Raw genomic sequence first — 17648 nt, forward strand, 5'->3', positions numbered from 1 at the left:
AATATTAAAGAAAAAAATATGAAGTCCAAGCGTGTTTTTATGGTAATTAAATGAAATAAATACGACAAAATTAAATTTATTCTGACATTAAAAAACATTTTTGTGTTATATTTTTTGTTATGCTTTTTAGAATTCATAAAAAAGAGGGATTAAAAAATAAAAAATGTCAAAAGAGTTATCTTTTTATATATATAGATACATTCTTAGTAAGATTTAGTAAATTCAGCAGGTCCTGGCAAGAATGTGTTAAGTTTTTTCATTCTTGTGTTTATAAGAAACATGAGCCTGATGTGTCCTAGCGATTTCTTCAATGTTTGGGCATATATTTGAAAGGCAAACTCTTATTTCCTCGTCAATACATTGAAGAATTCCTCTCTTTTTACTCTTGTGTTGAGAGTAGAAAATCCTAATTCATATAAATAGCATGTTGAAAATTGTAATAAAATGTTCAAAGCTTTTTTAGATATTGCCACATATTCTTCTTTTGTAGAAATCCAAAAGGCTTCAAGACACATTTCCTTATTGTTTAATCATCAATCCACAATCAGTATATATAGCTGCCAGTTCTTCTTCTGTTAATGTTAAACCAAATTCACTTGACGCTTCCATGAATGGGTTTCTAATCCAATCATATTGTTCAGTGTTAAGTGATGGAAAATGCTATAAATTAAATTCTGCCCATCAGCCTTCAAGTCCTATTTTATATACACTTAACTTTTGCTCACTTCCAAAATCGGATTCTTCAATATCACGCTTCTTTTTGAGAAATCTATCCATTTTATTAGGGTGTATTTATCTAAAAATAATATGATGTGTTAATAATAAATATAATAATGATCTGTTAACAAAAAGAGCGGTATTTCCGTAACTTTACACCAAATAAAGGATAGAAGAAACTTGCCTCCAGTCTTTCCGGGGAACATGGGGGGTAGTGTAAACAATCCAGTACCACAGCTTAATAGCCTTTGCAACCTAATCAGTGAGGTGGGGGGTTGGGCTGACTGTCAATAGCCAATTCCCCACACCTCTGTCCCCCCAAAATCTAAACTCCAAAAACCCTGTTGGTTTTTTGGTCCCCAACAGGCACATATTTCTCTGGAATACCATAGAGCACACCTGGAAATCTTCTAGGGTGCACCAGTGTGCCCTGCGCACACTTTGAGAACCACTGGGTTAAACTCTGCAGCTTGTACTTAACCTTCTTCTAGACCAGGGGTCCCCAAACTTTTTACACAGGGGGCCAGTTCACTGTCCCTCAGACCGTTGGAGGGCCGGACTATAAAAAAAACTATGAACAAATCCCTATGCACACTGCACATATCTTATTTTAAAGTGAAAAAACAAAACAGGAACAAATACAATATTTAAAATAAAGAACAAGTAAATTTAAATCAACAAACTGACCAGTATTTCAATGGGAACTAGGGGCCTGCTTTTGGCTAATGAGATGGTCAATGTCCGGTTCCATATTTGTCACTACTAGCTGTAACAAGCAATATGACGCGCTTCCAGAGCCATGACGCGTGTGTCCCGCATCACCAGAAGTAGTACTGTATGTGAGTGACGCCGTGCTTTGCAGTGCCGCCACATACAGTACTCCAGGAGCACAGGATGCATCTGGATAAATGGCCTCAGGGGGCCGCATGCAGCCCGGCTGTAGTTTGGGGACCCCTGTTCTAGAGCCTGGCTGCGAGTGGAAGCCCTCGAGGGCTGAGAGGAGGGATGTGGAAGCTTGGGAACCCTGGGGTCTGATAGAACAAGTTGGCTGGGAGGCCAGGATGGAAGACAAAGCTGAGCTGGGGGCTGGGGGCTGGGGGGGAGGGCAGAGACGAGGGAGGCCTTGGGCTATTGGGGGAGGGGACAGGTTGTGGCTGTCTGTGCACAGTGCCACCTACCACCACTTCCCTCTGTACAACAATGCCCAGACAATAGCGTGCTCTCCAGGTTCTGAGCTTCCAGCCGGGAGACTATTGCAAGGTGTCTTACTTTGGGAGAAGTTTCTCCTGCTCAGAAGCCCTGCCGGGGGGCAAGGCAGCTGGGCTTCTGTGCTGCCTACATTTGGCAGGAATCGGGCTTGCTGCCAGCAACCGTGTTTCTTCTACATAAAATTAACACAGAGCCAAAGGGATGATTTCGAAATGTCAGGATTCTGTATTTCAGGGATGCCTATGTAGGGATGAAGTAGAAATCATTATTTACCTTATTGTGTGTTTTCATTTTAATGTTCTTTTATATTTCACACATACACAATTTTACACAAATGCATATATATGTAATTCACACAGATGTGTGTGATGACAAAGCCACATACTTTTTTTTTCTTTTCCCTTTAATTTGGCTACCTACTTACCTTCTTTTTTTTCTACTATCAGCCCTTTCCCAGTAATGCATGCAAATGACTTTGCATGCACTCTTCTGTTTTTTCCATGCACATATGTTCATGTATCCATTTATGCAGGGGTACACACATATGCGCATGTAAACATATCTATAGCTATAGGCTTTGTCACTTTTTTAAAAATGGGATCCTATTCGATACATGTTTTTTATGTGTCATGCTTTCCTCATTCATCAGTATTTTATGGGAAACCCCTCTACTTGTTATAACTTCAATTTATTCTTTTAAATAGTTGCAAAATGTTACTGGTATTAATGGGCCATAATTTATTCAATTCTTTTTTTATTAGTTAATATTCACTTCACTTCAAGTTGTTGCCATCATGGACAATGCTAATAAAATATGTTTCAAAAGCTGCAACCAGCCTGACCAGGCGGTGGCGCAGTGGATAGAGCATCGGACTGGGATGCGGAGGACCCAGGCTCGAGACCACGAGGTCGCCAGCTTGAGCGTGGGCTCATCGGGTTGAGCAAGGCTCACCAGCTTGGACCCAAGGTCGCTGGCTTGAGCAAGGGGTTACTCGTTCTGCTGTAGCCCCCCAGTCAAGGCACATGTGAGAAATCAATCAATGGACAACTAAGGAACCGCAACGAAGAATTGATGTTCCTCATCTCTCTCCCTTACTGTCTGTCTGTCCTTCTCTGTCCCACTCTCTGACTCTCTCTGTCTCTGCAACACACACACAAAAAAAATAGACATAAAAAAAAAAGCTGCAACCATCTGCATTTCCATAGCAACTTAAAACTATGCCTCTCTCCCCATATTCTTCTAACTCTAGGTATTATCAGTATTTTCAATATTGTAAACATACCTTATTATTATTTACATTGTATATCTCTGACTGCTGGTGAGCTTGAGCATCTTTTCCTGCCTTTGCCAGGGATTTGGGTGTGCACTTCTGTGACTCACCTTTTCCTGTCCTTTGCCCAATTGTTTTTCCTGGGTTTCTGATCCCACTCTTAACAATTTGACTTTTAGAGAGAAGCAGATTCCTCAGCTCCCACACACATACACACCCCCCCACACACACACCATTTGACAAATGTACATTAATTTCTCAGTCACACAGTTGGTTTCTGGGACCATGTGCGAGGCTCCCTTTAAAAGCTGTATTTTGACTTATGCCTTTTTAGGCTCCCCAGACATCTGGTAAACGCAGTGGCATTTCATTTTGGCCACAGGTGATCAGCACTTTAGTAGTAAAAGTGGAGCACAGGGTGTGAGAATTAAACCAGAGGGTTGTCACTATATTGCAGTGGGGTAGATGCCAAACCTAATTTTTCCTTCCCAATTTAAGTGATTTACTGTTTCGTAAAAACTATCGCAGATTTAGTTATTTCAAACAGTGATTTTGTATCTTTCGTGATTCTGTGGGTTGACTGGGCTCAGTGGTGTGGTTCTTCGGCTGGTGTTGGCTGGGGTCACACCCTTGACTTCGTTCAGCTAGAAGCTGGGCTGGGCTGGGCTAGGAGGTCCAGAAAAGCTTTAGTCACATCCCTGGTGCTTCAGTGTGCCTCCACGTGGCTCCTTTCTCCACGTGGACTTTCACCACTTAGTTGTCCAACCGGAGACTTTTCTTATAGCATTGCAGCTGGCTTCCTCGAGGGAGGAGCGGAAACCACCAGTCGATGTAAGGCCTAGACTCAGAACTCCCCAAATGCTACTTCTGCCACATTCTGTTGGTCACAACAAGCCAAAGTCCAGCCCAGGTTCAGAGAGAAGAAAATAGATTCCACCCCTCACGTGAGAAATGGCAGGAGCTCACAGGGATGAGAAGACTTGCTCGTGGCCATCCTCTCATCCCCGTGGAGACCGTCTGCCACCTTCTCTCACTGCCTCTCACCTGCTCGCCAGCAATAGACATTGTCAGTTTTAATATTCATTAGTTTATTGGGCGTAAAATGCCCCAACCAAATAAACTTGGATAGGCCAACACACGTGGATTTGCAACCCAGTTCAGCCACTTAGTAGCTATGACCTTGGATAAGTTATCTGACTCTTCATAGGAAATTTGGAGAGAATTAAAATAATGTTTATGCATAGTGCATAGCCAGGTGTTATGGAAAAGGTATTCATAGCACTTCCACTTCTTTCCCTCCACCTCCAAGAATTATATTCTCCAGCATTAAAAGTTTATCATTGGCCCTAGCCAGTTGGCTCAGTGCTAGATCATTGGCCTGACGTATGGATGTCCCAGATTTGATTCTCAGTCAGAATACACAGGAGAAGTGACCATCTGCTTCTCCACCCCTTTCTTTCCTCTCTCTCTTTCTCTCTCTTTTCCTCTCCTGCAGCCATGACTTGAATGGTTTGAGCAGGTTGACCCTGGGCACTAAGGATAGTTCCATGGTCATGCTTCAGGCACTAAAATAGCTTAGTTGCTGAGCAATGGAGCAGCGGTCCCAGATGGGCAAAGCATCGCCTAGTAGAGGGCTTGCCTGGTGGACCCAGGTCGGAGAGCATACAGGAGTTTGTCTCTCTGCCTCCCCACCTCTCACTTTAATAATAATAAAAAAAAGAATAATAAATAAATAATATTCATCATCCACTTCTGGACTGGGATCCCACAGCTGTTCAGCAGCTGCACAGAAACACAATTAAGAGAGAAAGGAAGGAATAAGGCAGCTGCTGCCCATTACAATTCTGCCTCTGGTGAAGTTGTGCACTGTACCCACACCACCACCAGGGACCTTCTTGGGTTTTTTAAGGAGGATGATGACAGCGCTCCCCCACCTACCATGCGCCACACCCCGAAAGCTGGCTAAGTCTGTAGTCTGCAACCCCTCAGATGACCCTGGTTTGTTGGAAGAGGATAATGTCAAGGCTAGGCTGGTCCTCCACTCTGTATTACATCCAGATGAGCAGATCTGTCAGCATCCAGGGCAGTCCTGAGGGGAAGGAGACCGCTGGTCCTCCACTCTGTATTACATCCAGATGAGCAGGTCTGTCAGCATCCAGGGCAATTCTGAGAGGAAGGAGACCGCTGGTCCTCCACTCTGTATCACAGCCGGGTGAGCAGGTCTGTCAGCATCCAGGGCAATCCTGAGAGGAAGGAGACCGCTGGTCCTCCACTCTGTATCACAGCCAGATGAGCAGGACTGTCAGCATCCAGGGCAATCCTGAGAGGAAGGAGACCGCTGGTCCTCCACTCTGTATTACAGCCGGATGAGCAGGTCTGTCAGCATCCAGGGCAATCCTGAGAGGAAGGAGACCGCTGGTCCTCCACTCTGTATCACAGCCGGATGAGCAGGACTGTCAGCATCCAGGGCAATCCTGAGAGGAAGGAGACCGCTGGTCCTCCACTCTGTATCACAGCCGGATGGGCAGGACTGTCAGCATCCAGGGCAATCCTGAGAGGAAGGAGACCGCTGGTCCTCCACTCTGTATCACAGCCGGATGAGCAGGACTGTCAGCATCCAGGGCAATCCTGAGGGGAAGGAGACCGCTGGTCCTCCACTCTGTATCACAGCCGGATGAGCAGGTCTGTCAGCATCCGGGGCAATCCTGAGGGGAAGGAGACCGCTGGTCCTCCACTCTGTATCACAGCCGGGTGAGCAGGTCTGTCAGCATCCAGGGCCATCCTGAGGGGAAGGAGACCGCTGGTCCTCCACTCTGTATTACAGCCGGATGAGCAGGACTGTCAGCATCCAGGGCAATCCTGAGGGGAAGGAGACCGCTGGTCCTCCACTCTGTATCACAGCCGGATGAGCAGGACTGTCAGCATCCGGGGCAATCCTGAGGGGAAGGAGACCGCTGGTCCTCCACTCTGTATCACAGCCGGATGAGACTGTTAGCATCCAGGGCAATCCTGAGGGGAAGGAGACCGCTGGTTCTCCACTCTGTATCACAGCCGGGTGAGCAGGACTGTCAGCATCCAGGGCAGTCCTGAGGGGAAGGAGACCGCTGGTCCTCCACTCTGTATCACAGCCGGGTGAGCAGGTCTGTCAGCATCCAGGGCCATCCTGAGGGGAAGGAGACCGCTGGTCCTCCACTCTGTATTACAGCCGGATGAGCAGGACTGTCAGCATCCAGGGCAATCCTGGGAGGAAGGAGACCGCTGGTCCTCCACTCTGTATCACAGCCGGATGAGACTGTTAGCATCCAGGGCAATCCTGAGGGGAAGGAGACCGCTGGTTCTCCACTCTGTATCACAGCCGGATGAGACTGTCAGCATCCAGGGCAATCCTGAGGGGAAGGAGACCGCTGGTCCTCCACTCTGTATTACAGCCGGATGAGCAGGTCTGTCAGCATCCAGGGCAGTCCTGAGGGGAAGGAGACCGCTGGTCCTCCACTCTGTATCACAGCCGGGTGAGCAGGACTGTCAGCATCCAGGGCAATCTTGAGGGGAAGGAGACCGCTGGTCCTCCACTCTGTATCACAGCCAGATGAGCAGGTCTGTCAGCATCCAGGGCAGTCCTGAGGGGAAGGAGACCGCTGGTCCTCCACTCTTTATCACAGCCGGGTGAGCAGGACTGTCAGCATCCAGGGCAATCCTGAGAGGAAGGAGACCGCTGGTCCTCCACTCTGTATTACAGCCGGGTGAGCAGGTCTGTCTGCATCCAGGGCCATCCTGAGGGGAAGGAGACCGCTGGTCCTCCACTCTGTATTACAGCCGGATGGGCAGGACTGTCAGCATCCAGGGCCATCCTGAGAGGAAGGAGACCGCTGGTCCTCCACTCTGTATCACAGCCGGATGAGACTGTCAGCATCCAGGGCCATCCTGAGAGGAAGGAGACCGCTGGTCCTCCACTCTGTATCACAGCCGGGTGAGCAGGACTGTCAGCATCCAGGGCCATCCTGAGGGGAAGGAGATCCCAGCGCAGTCTGTCTTAGCCTGTCCCTTCAGCCTTCTCATCCGATCATCCCTCCAGGACACTGTCAGGCCCCAGCTTGGGTGCTTCTTGTTTTGTTTGAATTAAAGATAAGGCAAGTTGTGTCCATCTCAGATTTGCCTTTAATCATAACCTGCCCCCTTCTGCCACTCCAGAAAAAGAGACCGCCCAAGCAGGAGAAAAGATCTGAGGGAAGACCCGGCCCACCGGCTTTCACGGCCAGTTTATTTCCTGCCATTATGTGGCCCCCCTCAGCCTTGACCGAAGGGACTTGTGCCTCCAGTTCTGGGGGGCAGGGGGGCGTGAAGGGCTGGAGGGCTTGGATGGAGAACTGCTCACTCAGCACCCCCGAGCCCCTGCAGACTCTCTGGTCTCAGAGCCTCCGGTCCCTGGAGACGGGAGCTCAGCCTGCCTTTCGGTCCCTGGAGACGGGAGCTCAGCCTGCCTTTGGGGACTGATAATGGGATTAACGCCGGAGTGTGTAACTGCTCTGCGAGCGGAGCTGTGGCTGTTTTGCCTGAGCCTGAGCTCCTGCACCAATCGTAACAGAGAATGGGCCCTTCACCTGCAGCAACAGTCCCCGGGGGCTTTGTGCTGAAGCAAACGATCACGGAATCTGGTTGCACCAGAAAATAGGGAACCCCACAAACTTGGGCACAAAGCACCACTCAGTATGGAACCCCTGAGTATCACTTATGTCAGTGTATCTGGGTATAACCACCGAGCCTAACTTTAGGCATTCTTTCTAGCTTGTCTTCAAATGCAGACCTTGATAGTCTCACGACTGCAGCTCGCCTTCAGCCCTCACAGCGGCAGGTGTTTGACATTCATTACCTGGTTCGGTGCTCACACCACCTCCGTTAAGGAGGAAGAAGGCTCAGGGGAGGGTGGCTTATCCAAGGCCACACAGGTAGTGAATGGCAGTGTTCACCCTGTGCCTAAGGCCCCCTGACCCCAAACCACTTGCTCTTTTTTTTTTTTTTTTTTTTTTTTTTTGTATTTTTCTGAAGCTGGAAACGGGGACAGACAGTCAGACAGACTCCCGCATGCGCCCAACCGGGATCCACCCGGCACGCCCACCAGGGGCGATGCTCTGCCCACCAGGGGGCGATGCTCTGCCCCTCCGGGGCGTTGCTCTGCCACAACCAGAGCCACTCCAGCGCCTAGGGCAGAGGCCAAGGAGCCATCCCCAGCACCCGGGCCATCTCCGCTCCAATGGAGCCTCGGCTGCGGGAGGGGAAGAGAGAGACAGAGAGGAAGGGGGGGGTGGAGAAGCAAATGGGCGCCTCTCCCACGTGCCCTGGCCGGGAATTGAACCTGGGTCCCCCGCACGCCAGGCCGACGCTCCACCGCTGAGCCAACCGGCTAGGGCCCAAACCCCTTGCTCTTAACCTTTGGGCTAGATCAGTGGTTCTGCAACTAGTCTGCACTTCTGAATCACCTGGGAGCTTTAAAACCGGCAGGTGCTTGCCTCCACTCTAGGCCCACTGAGTCAACAATCTCAGGGCAGTGGGGCAGACAGACACCAGAATTTTTTAAAAAGCTCCCCAGTTGATTCAAGCAGGCGTGTAGGTTTGAGAACCACTTCTGCAGAACAATCCACAGCCTCCCTTTTCAGTCTTTCAGGATTGCCAGAGCCCAGGCCAGGTGCGAATTTGGCCATCATCTGTGGGATGAGGGTTATGCAGATGGCTGGACTGTCAGGGTGTTTACTTCCAGCGTGGGAGTGATCCGTCGACTAATTGAAAATTCGCAGTTCCTTGCTTGAGAAGGCTGGGTCAGGCCTGGTTCTGTTTATGACATGCTGTGCCTTCAGCTGGAAACGGAACATTGAATAGTTACGGCCGTTCTGCTTTTCAGAGAGGACAGGGTCTACTCCCAGGGTCAGAGAATTTAAATGGACTTCATACCCCAGCCCCAGCCCCCAGCGTGTTAAATCCTTTCAGACGCCCCTGAGCTCCTTTTCAAATGCAGGACGCTCAGCCATAATAAATAATTACATCCTTCTATTTGGACTCTGACTCCAGATAGTAGTAATCCAAGAAAATCCAATAATGACAGTTGCATTAAGATCCTTCTTCCAGGCTAAGCGGAACATCTGTTTAGACATATTTTTAATCGGCAAATGCTTCCTGTGTTGAATCCTTGGCAAATTAAATTTCTCACTGGACCGAGGGGGAAGCTGTCATTCAATAACCCATCTCTGGAAATTATACCCCAGTCTCTTTCCAGGTGCACTTACAATTTCCTCGTGCTGACTGGGCCCTGACTGTGCTGGGTCTCATGTACGTACAGCACAGCTTGTCTGAGAAACATGGTATGTCTTAGTGTTAGCGCCTCAAAGAGAGAAGTGTTTTTGTCCATTCTCCAAAGGACAGTTGGAGGCAGAGGGAAATTAAGAGACTTGTTGAAAACCTTATGGGAAATGAATAACAAACTTCTACTTGCTACATTGCTGTCTGTGATTACTTAAGACATGATGATTCTCAGGATTTAAATACTCAGGGTTTAAGGGCTGCCAATATTTTGAAGAGGTTTCCACCACAGAATTGTTTGGACTGTTGAGCTGTTTATTTTTAGCATAACTGATCCATTCTTTAATTAATTCATTCAAAAAAAAAAAAAAAACCCAAAAAAACAAAAGCCCTGAATGCTTACCAACAAGCAGGCAATGTGCTGGGTGTGAAGAGCGTGTGAAAACCCGTGACAGTTTCTGGTCACATAGTGCTTCCAGACTACTGAGGCAACTCGTATCTGAAATCTGGGTGCAGTTTGTGGTCTAGGATTGGGAGAGCAAACTGGAATTCATGTCGAGGCCAAGCAGGTAGTGCCAATGGGTAAAGCTGGCCGGATGGGACAATGGGAAGTGAGAGAGAGAGATTCTGGCGACTGGGAGGACATGCGCCCTGACTACGGGGAGCAGGTGCTACTTCACTCCAGTGGGTTGTGAGTGACAGAAGATGGGCTCACTGTTGCCAGATATTTCTGTGTTTAAAGAAAAACTAGAAAATCTGATTCTTACATGATATCTTTTGATTTTTAGAAGTTGGCTTCTAAAGTGATATTTAAAAAAAAAACAACTACATAGTGCAAGCCAAGAGTGTCCAGGCCAAACAAAACACATCTGTGTGTTGGGTTTATCCCAAGAGCTGCAAGTGTATGACTTCTGATCTAGAAACTTGAGCAGTAAGACGATTATTTTCAGGTTTAAAAATGTATTACATGCCAACTTTCTGGTTCTGGCAATATGACCAGTTGAACAAGTAGGGACCCCTTATACAAACATAGAACTGCTGAAAACAAAATATAACCTTTTCTCTACCCCAAATTAAAAATACAGAGTTAGGCTCAAAGGAAGGAAAGGGAAATTGCCATGATCAGAAGGGAACAGGGAACATAAACACATGGAACTACCCTTAAGATGGTGGTGACACTGCAGAAGGGATTGAAACTGAAAGGAGTATTAAGAAATCTTGCTGTCTTTCCTAAGCTCCACGTGGGGAAAAAACGTCCTCTCCGAGAAACTAAATCCCAAGTCTGTTCCTTATACAGGTATAAGTTCTCAGATTACATTTCCTATATATGGAAACCCTAAGCATAGACACTAACATAAAAATTGATCTAGGATCCATAGGATTCCGGGAACGCTGAAAAATAAAACAGAGTCACACTCATGATTGAAGGCACATGGGACTCCTGTGGAAAGGAATAACCGTCCCTAAAAATAAACTTTAAATAAAAACATTAGAAACACAAAAAGTTAATCCATGAAGAAGAATCAGCAGAGACAATTAGTTGGAGAATTAATACACTGAGATATAGAAATAATAGAACAATCTGAAAGAGATTAAATAAGTATACATAAAATAACAAAAGAGCCATTGGAAGAATTTGAACTATAGTGGGAGAAAAACAAAACAAAACAAAAGAACAGGCAGATGTAGAAGCCACTAAATAAGGCTTCTAGAAATGGCAATTATGATTATTGAAACTAAAATAGGATAAATGTTATATTGAACACAATTGAAGAAAAAAAATAGTGAAGTAGAAAGTAGATCTAAAGAGAACATACAAATTTTACCACTGAGATAAGGAGACCGAAAATGTGGAAAAAAAAAAGGTAAAGCAACATGGAGGATTAAATGAGACTGTTTCCAGCCTTTCACTTTGAATTTGTTTTTATCCTTGTTACTTAGATGAGTTTCCTGTAGGCAGCATACAGTTGGATTTTCTTTTTTAATCCATTCTGCTACTCTGTGTCTTTTTATTGGTGAATTTAATCCGTTTACATTTAGTGTAATTATTGACACTTGTGAGTTCCCTATTGCCATTTTATAGATTGCTTTCTGTCAGTTTTGTGTCTTGTTTGATCCTTCTCTTTCGTTTTTCTATCTTTTGTTTTTATTTGGTTGTATTCCATACATCTTTCCTCTGTTGCTATCTTTTTTATCTCATGTGCTACTGTGGTGGTTTTTTCAATGGTGGTTACATTTAAGTAATGAAAAGGGTCCCTACCCTGTTCATTGTAGCACACTATTTCAAATTTAAACTGTGACAACAACAAAAAGAAAGGGGGGAAGAGGATGGAGATTAACAGTAGCAAAGGACGATGGAGTGCAAAAGTACTCACTAAATGAGACTGTTTCATCTGTAACCAATAGAAATTCTAGAAAATGAGAGAACTCCCATAGAGAGACTAGGAGAGAGGACTCAGTGGTCAATAGATAAGAATTAAGATTTTTCAAAATTAAAAGAAGATGGGAACTTTCAAGAATTATACTGAGTTTCAGTAGAGAATTCAAACAAATCCACATATAGACAATGATTATGTTGCTGAGAAACACCAAAGACAAAGAACAAAAAAAGGAAAATAGAGCAAAAGATAAAGTAGATATAGTCATGGATGGAGGAATGGCCATTAAACTAAAAGGATATCTCCCATTGGCAACAATAAAGACCAAAAGACATTAGAATACTATCTTTGAAGTTCTGAGGGGAAAATATCATTCAACTTAGAATTCTGTACATTCCCAGATAAATTTTGTTTCCAGAGTGAGGATAAAATAAGCTGAGAGAAGATAAAGGAAACAAGAGGATGAAATAAACTCAGAGTGTTTATGATCATCATGAAAGAATAATAAAAGATGCATTTCCAGGGAGATTTGGGATGCAAGAAGGAGTAGTGAGAAAAGAAAAGGCTGAAGTGAAGGTAGATATAAATCTTGATTGCAAACCAACAAATCATCAATAATAATGACTAATTTGGGGTCTTAAAAGCAAGTAAAGTAAAATGAAAATTTTTGAGGGTCTCTTTACAAATTAAAATGTTTTAAGATCCTTGTATTCTCAGAATGAGAATAGGGATTCTGATTTCTATAGGTTTTCTAGTTTCCTAATTATTTATACTTTAAGTCAAGAGTGAAAATTAAAGGCAATACTAAAGACTCGAAAGGCAATAGTGGAAATGAAAAGTAAATAGAGAAAAATATCTTCATCCAACAGAAAGCAATAAAGGAGAAAGAAGAAGCAAAGAAAAATAGCAAATAAAAAGAAAAGAAGGAAATAAGCCCAGGTATATCAGTTATAGAATAAGTGCAATTGACCTGTTGAAAGAAAGAGTCTCAAGTTGAACAACAAGAAAAACTTGGTCAGCAGTATCTATAAAAAACACCCAAAGCTTAATTCATAGTCAATGGTGAAAGACTGAATGCTTTTCCCCTAAGATCAGGAACAAGGCAAGGCTGTCTCCTCTCATGTTCTTATTCAACATTTTTTTTTTTTTTTTTTTTTGTATTTTTCTGAAGCTAGAAACCGGGAGAGACAGACAGACTCCCGCATGCACCCGACCGGGATCCACCCGGCACGCCCACCAGGGGTGACGCTCTGCCCACCAGGGGGCGATGCTCTGCCCATCCGGGGCGTCGCTCTGCCACGACCAGAGCCACTCTAGCGCCTGGGGCAGAGGCCAAGGAGCCATCCCCAGCGCCCGGGCCATCTTTGCTCCAATGGAGCCTTGGCTGCGGGAGGGGAAGAGAGAGACAGAGAGGAAGGAGAGGGGGAGGGGTGGAGAAGCAAATAGGCGCTTCTCCTGTGTGCCCTGGCCGGGAATCGAACCCGGGACTTCCACATGCCAGGCTGACGCTCTACCACTGAGCCAACCGGCCAGGGCCTCTTATTCAACATTGTTTCTGGAAGACACTACAATGAGGCAAGAAAAAGAAATGAAAGGTGTAGAAATTGGTAAGGAAGAAATAAAATTGTTCTTATTTAGAAATGACATATTTATCTTTGTAGAAGACCAGAAGGAATCTACAACAAACAAACATAAAACTCCTACAATGAGTTTAGCAAGATGGCAGAATACAAGTCGAAAATACAAAAGTTGCTTATATTTCTACATACTATAAACATGCAGAAACAAAAATTTAAAACACAATACCATTTATAGTAAAAGAAAATGAAACACTTAGACACTGAAAACAGTATGTACAATATTTATATATACTCGTTGCCCTTCATATCAATGTTTTGGTCAATGATGGGCCACACATATGGTGGTGTACCACATAGCCTAGGTGTATAGTAGGCTATACTATCTAGGTTTGTGTCAGTGTACTCTATGATGTTCACATAATGATGAAATCACTAACAAAGCTTTTCTCAGAATGTATTCCCTTCGGTAAGTGGTGCATGACTATACTGTGTATTACACATGGCTGATGAAAGAAATCAAGAGAAACTACATGAATGGATAGACATTCATGTCCATGGATTGGAAGACTCAATCTAGTAAAGATGCCAATTCTCTCCAAATTAATCTATAGGTTTAATTAATCTGTAGATTTTAATTCCCATCAAAATCCCAACATGGTTTTATTGTTGGCATAGACTTACTCTAAATTTATATTGAAAGACACATAAAAATTTATATGGAAATCTACCTAAAACAATCATGGAAAAGAAGTCTAAAGTAGGAATAATCACTCTACATGATATTACGTACCTTACTAGATAACTGCAATAATCAAGACAGTGTCATATTAGCAGAGGGATACACACAGATCAATGGAACAGAATAGCGGACCCAGAAATAAACCCATTTATTATATGACTCAGCAGTTCCACACTTGAGTATTTAAAACAGAGAAATAAAAACTTCACACAAACTTTTGTATGTGAATTTTCATAACAGCTTTATTTGTAACAGCAGGAAACAACCCAGAGGTCTTTCAACAGGTGAATGGTTAAACAAACTGTAGCACATACACACCAGGGAGTTTTCAGCAATAGGAAGAAACTATTGATGCCTGCACAACTTGGATAGATCTCTAGGAAATGGCACTGAGCGAGAAAAGCCAATTCCCAAAGGTTATATACATTGTAGGATTCCATTTTTCTAATAGTCTTCAAATGACAAAAATTTTCAAAATGGAGGCCGGATTAGTGGTCAGTAGTTTAGGGATGGGTTGGGGAAGCAGGGGAATGAAGTTGGATATAGTCATGGCAACATGAAGCATCCTTATGGCAATGGGACTGTTCAGAATCTAGAATGTTGTGGTGAATACACAAACCTATACATGTGATAAAACTATATTGAACCACACACACACACACACACACACACACACACACACACACACCAGTGTACACAATACTGGGGAAACTGAAATGAGACCAGTCGATTGGATTAGTGCCCATAACCCAGTTGTGATATTGTATTATAGTTTTGTAAAGTGTTACTATTGGGGAAAACGGAGTAAAGTGTATACAAAATGCCTCTATTATTTTTTATAATTGCATGTGAGTCTACAATTATCTCAATAAGAATTTCAATTTATAAAAATTTTCATATACAGTAAAAAAATGGAACTTAAATATTATGTGAAGCTTGTTTTATTGTTTGTTTTGAGAAATGTAATTTACTCAAAGAATAACACCTGTCAAATGACTCAAAAAATAATTACCCAAAGTGATTGAAAATAAATGGATGCAAGAACACATAACAATCTTTAACTTGTACTACTTAACCAACATACCCTTGAACAATATAAAGCAAAAATTAAGAATAAAGGAGAAAACTGATCATTTACAATCTTAGTTTTTAAGGTCATTTAAAGCACTATTCTCAGTAACTGATACACCAAGGAACCAAAAATATTTATAAGTAGGATATTTAAACAACATATGTAGCACATTTCAGCCATCAATTATGGAAACTGATATATATTATTTCAAGGACACATGGAACATTTATAAAAACCAATCATGTACTGGGCTACAAAGGAAGGCACAAAATACAGTACCAAAGAATTGATATGTTGTAGCATGGGTGAGCCATCTATGGGCAGGAGGCCAAATTTAGCTGGCCATCTGTTTTTGCAAATAAAGCAGTATTGGAGCACAGCCATACCCATTCACTTATATATTGTCTACAGCTGCTTTTATACTATAATGTGAGAGTTGGGTAGCTGCAATAGAGAATATATTAACCACAAAACTTAAAATATTTACTGTCTGGTCCCCAACAGAAAAGGTTTGCTGACTCATGCCTTGGAGAATAGGTCCATGGAACACAAAACAATGTCAGAGATCAATAACACACACAAAGACAAATGTTTAGAAATTAAAAATTATGCTTCTAAATAATTCAGTGATCAAAGAAGAAAGTCTAAATGGAACTTACAGAATATATAAGTATTTAACATTAAAATGTACATGTCAAAGGAAGGGATGAAGGTAAGGGGAACTTATAATGTTAATATTGGAATATGAGAAAAATTGAAAATTAATGTGTCAAACAATTAACTCAAGCTAAAAAAGGATGGCCAAGTGATTTGTTACAAGGGTGCCAAGACAATTCCATAGGAGAAAAACTAGTTTTTTCAGCAAATGATGCTAGAACAACTGGATATCCACATACAAAAGAATGAAATTGGACCCCTGCCTCACACTATATACAAAAATTAACTGAAAATGATCAAAGACCTAAAACTATAAACTATAGAAGAAAATATAAGCCTTTGTTAAGTTGGATTAGACTATAATTTTTTTATATCTGACACAAAAAGGACAAAGGACAAAAATAATGAATAAATTGGCTTCATCAAAATAAAAACTGTTGTGCTTCAAAGGACACTATCATAAAAATGAAAAGACAACCTACAAAATAGGAGAAAATATTTACAAATCATATCTCATAAGGGTCTGGTCTCCATAATATATAAAGAGTAACTATTATACAACAATAAAAACAATAACCTAATTAAAAAATGAACAGAGGATTTGAATAGATTTTCTCCGAAGATGTACAAATGACTAACAAGCACATAAAGAGATATTGAGCATCATTAGTCATTAGAGAAATGCAAATGAAAGCACTATGAGATTCCACTTCACACCCATTAGTATGGCTGTAATCAAAAAGATTGACAATAAACAAGTGTTGATGAGGATATGGCAACATTAGAACTCAGATGCATAGCTGATCGGAATGTAAAATGGTGCAGCTGCTTTGGAAAATAGTCTGGTAGTTTTTCAAAAGGTTAAACATAGAGTAATTCATGACCCAACAATTCCACTTTTTGTCATTTACCCAAGAGAATTGAAAACATATGTCTTCACAAAAATGTGTACATGATTGTTCATAATAGCATTATTTATGATGGCCAAAAAGTGGTAAACCCAAAGGTTTACCAACTGAGGAATAAGTAAACAAAATGCGGTATATCCATACAATGGAATATTATTATTCAGCCATAACCTATAAAGTAGTACTGGTACATGCTACAACATGCTAAACGGAAGAAGCCAGGCACAAAAGGCCACATGTTGCATGATTCCATTATATGAAATACCCAGAATAGGTAAACCTATAGAGACATAAAGTAGTTTCCTGGTTGCCCAGGTTGGCAGTGAGAAATGGGGAGTGACTGGTGACTGCTAATGGTTTCTTTGGGGATGATGAAAAATGTGAATTCTATGTGGTGATGATGGTTACACAGCTTTGTGAATATACTAAAAACCATTAAAATTGCACATTTTAGAACAGTAACTATTTTGGTATGTAAATTATATCTCTATTTTTATTTTTTTATTTGACAGAGTCAGAGAGAGGAACAGACAGACAGGAAGGGAGAGAGATGAGAAACATCAATTCTTTGTTGCAGCTCCTTAGTTGTTCAATGATTGCTTTCTCATATGTTGCCTTGACCAGGAGGCTACAGCTGAGCAAGTGGCCCCTTGCTCAAGCCAGCAACCTTGGGCTCAAGCTAGAAACCTTGGGCTTCAAGCTAGCGACCTTTGGGCTCAAGCCAGCAACCATAGGGTCATGTCCATGATCCCACACTCAAACCAGTGATTCCACACTCAAGCTGGTGAGCCCCTGCTCAAGCCCGATGAGCCTGCACTCAAGCCAGTGA

The 17648-nt window shown here is 43.0% G+C and overlaps 1 protein-coding gene across 1 annotated transcript in view; it reads left to right on the plus strand.

The window, feature by feature from the left end:
- Positions 1–17648, plus strand: part of TLL2 (tolloid like 2) — a 146174-nt gene that overhangs the window by 65807 nt on the left and 62719 nt on the right. The gene's annotated exons all lie outside the window — the stretch shown is intronic.

The sequence above is a fragment of the Saccopteryx leptura genome, chromosome 13, assembly GCF_036850995.1.
Source record: "Saccopteryx leptura isolate mSacLep1 chromosome 13, mSacLep1_pri_phased_curated, whole genome shotgun sequence".
Classification (NCBI taxonomy): Eukaryota; Metazoa; Chordata; class Mammalia; order Chiroptera; family Emballonuridae; genus Saccopteryx; species Saccopteryx leptura.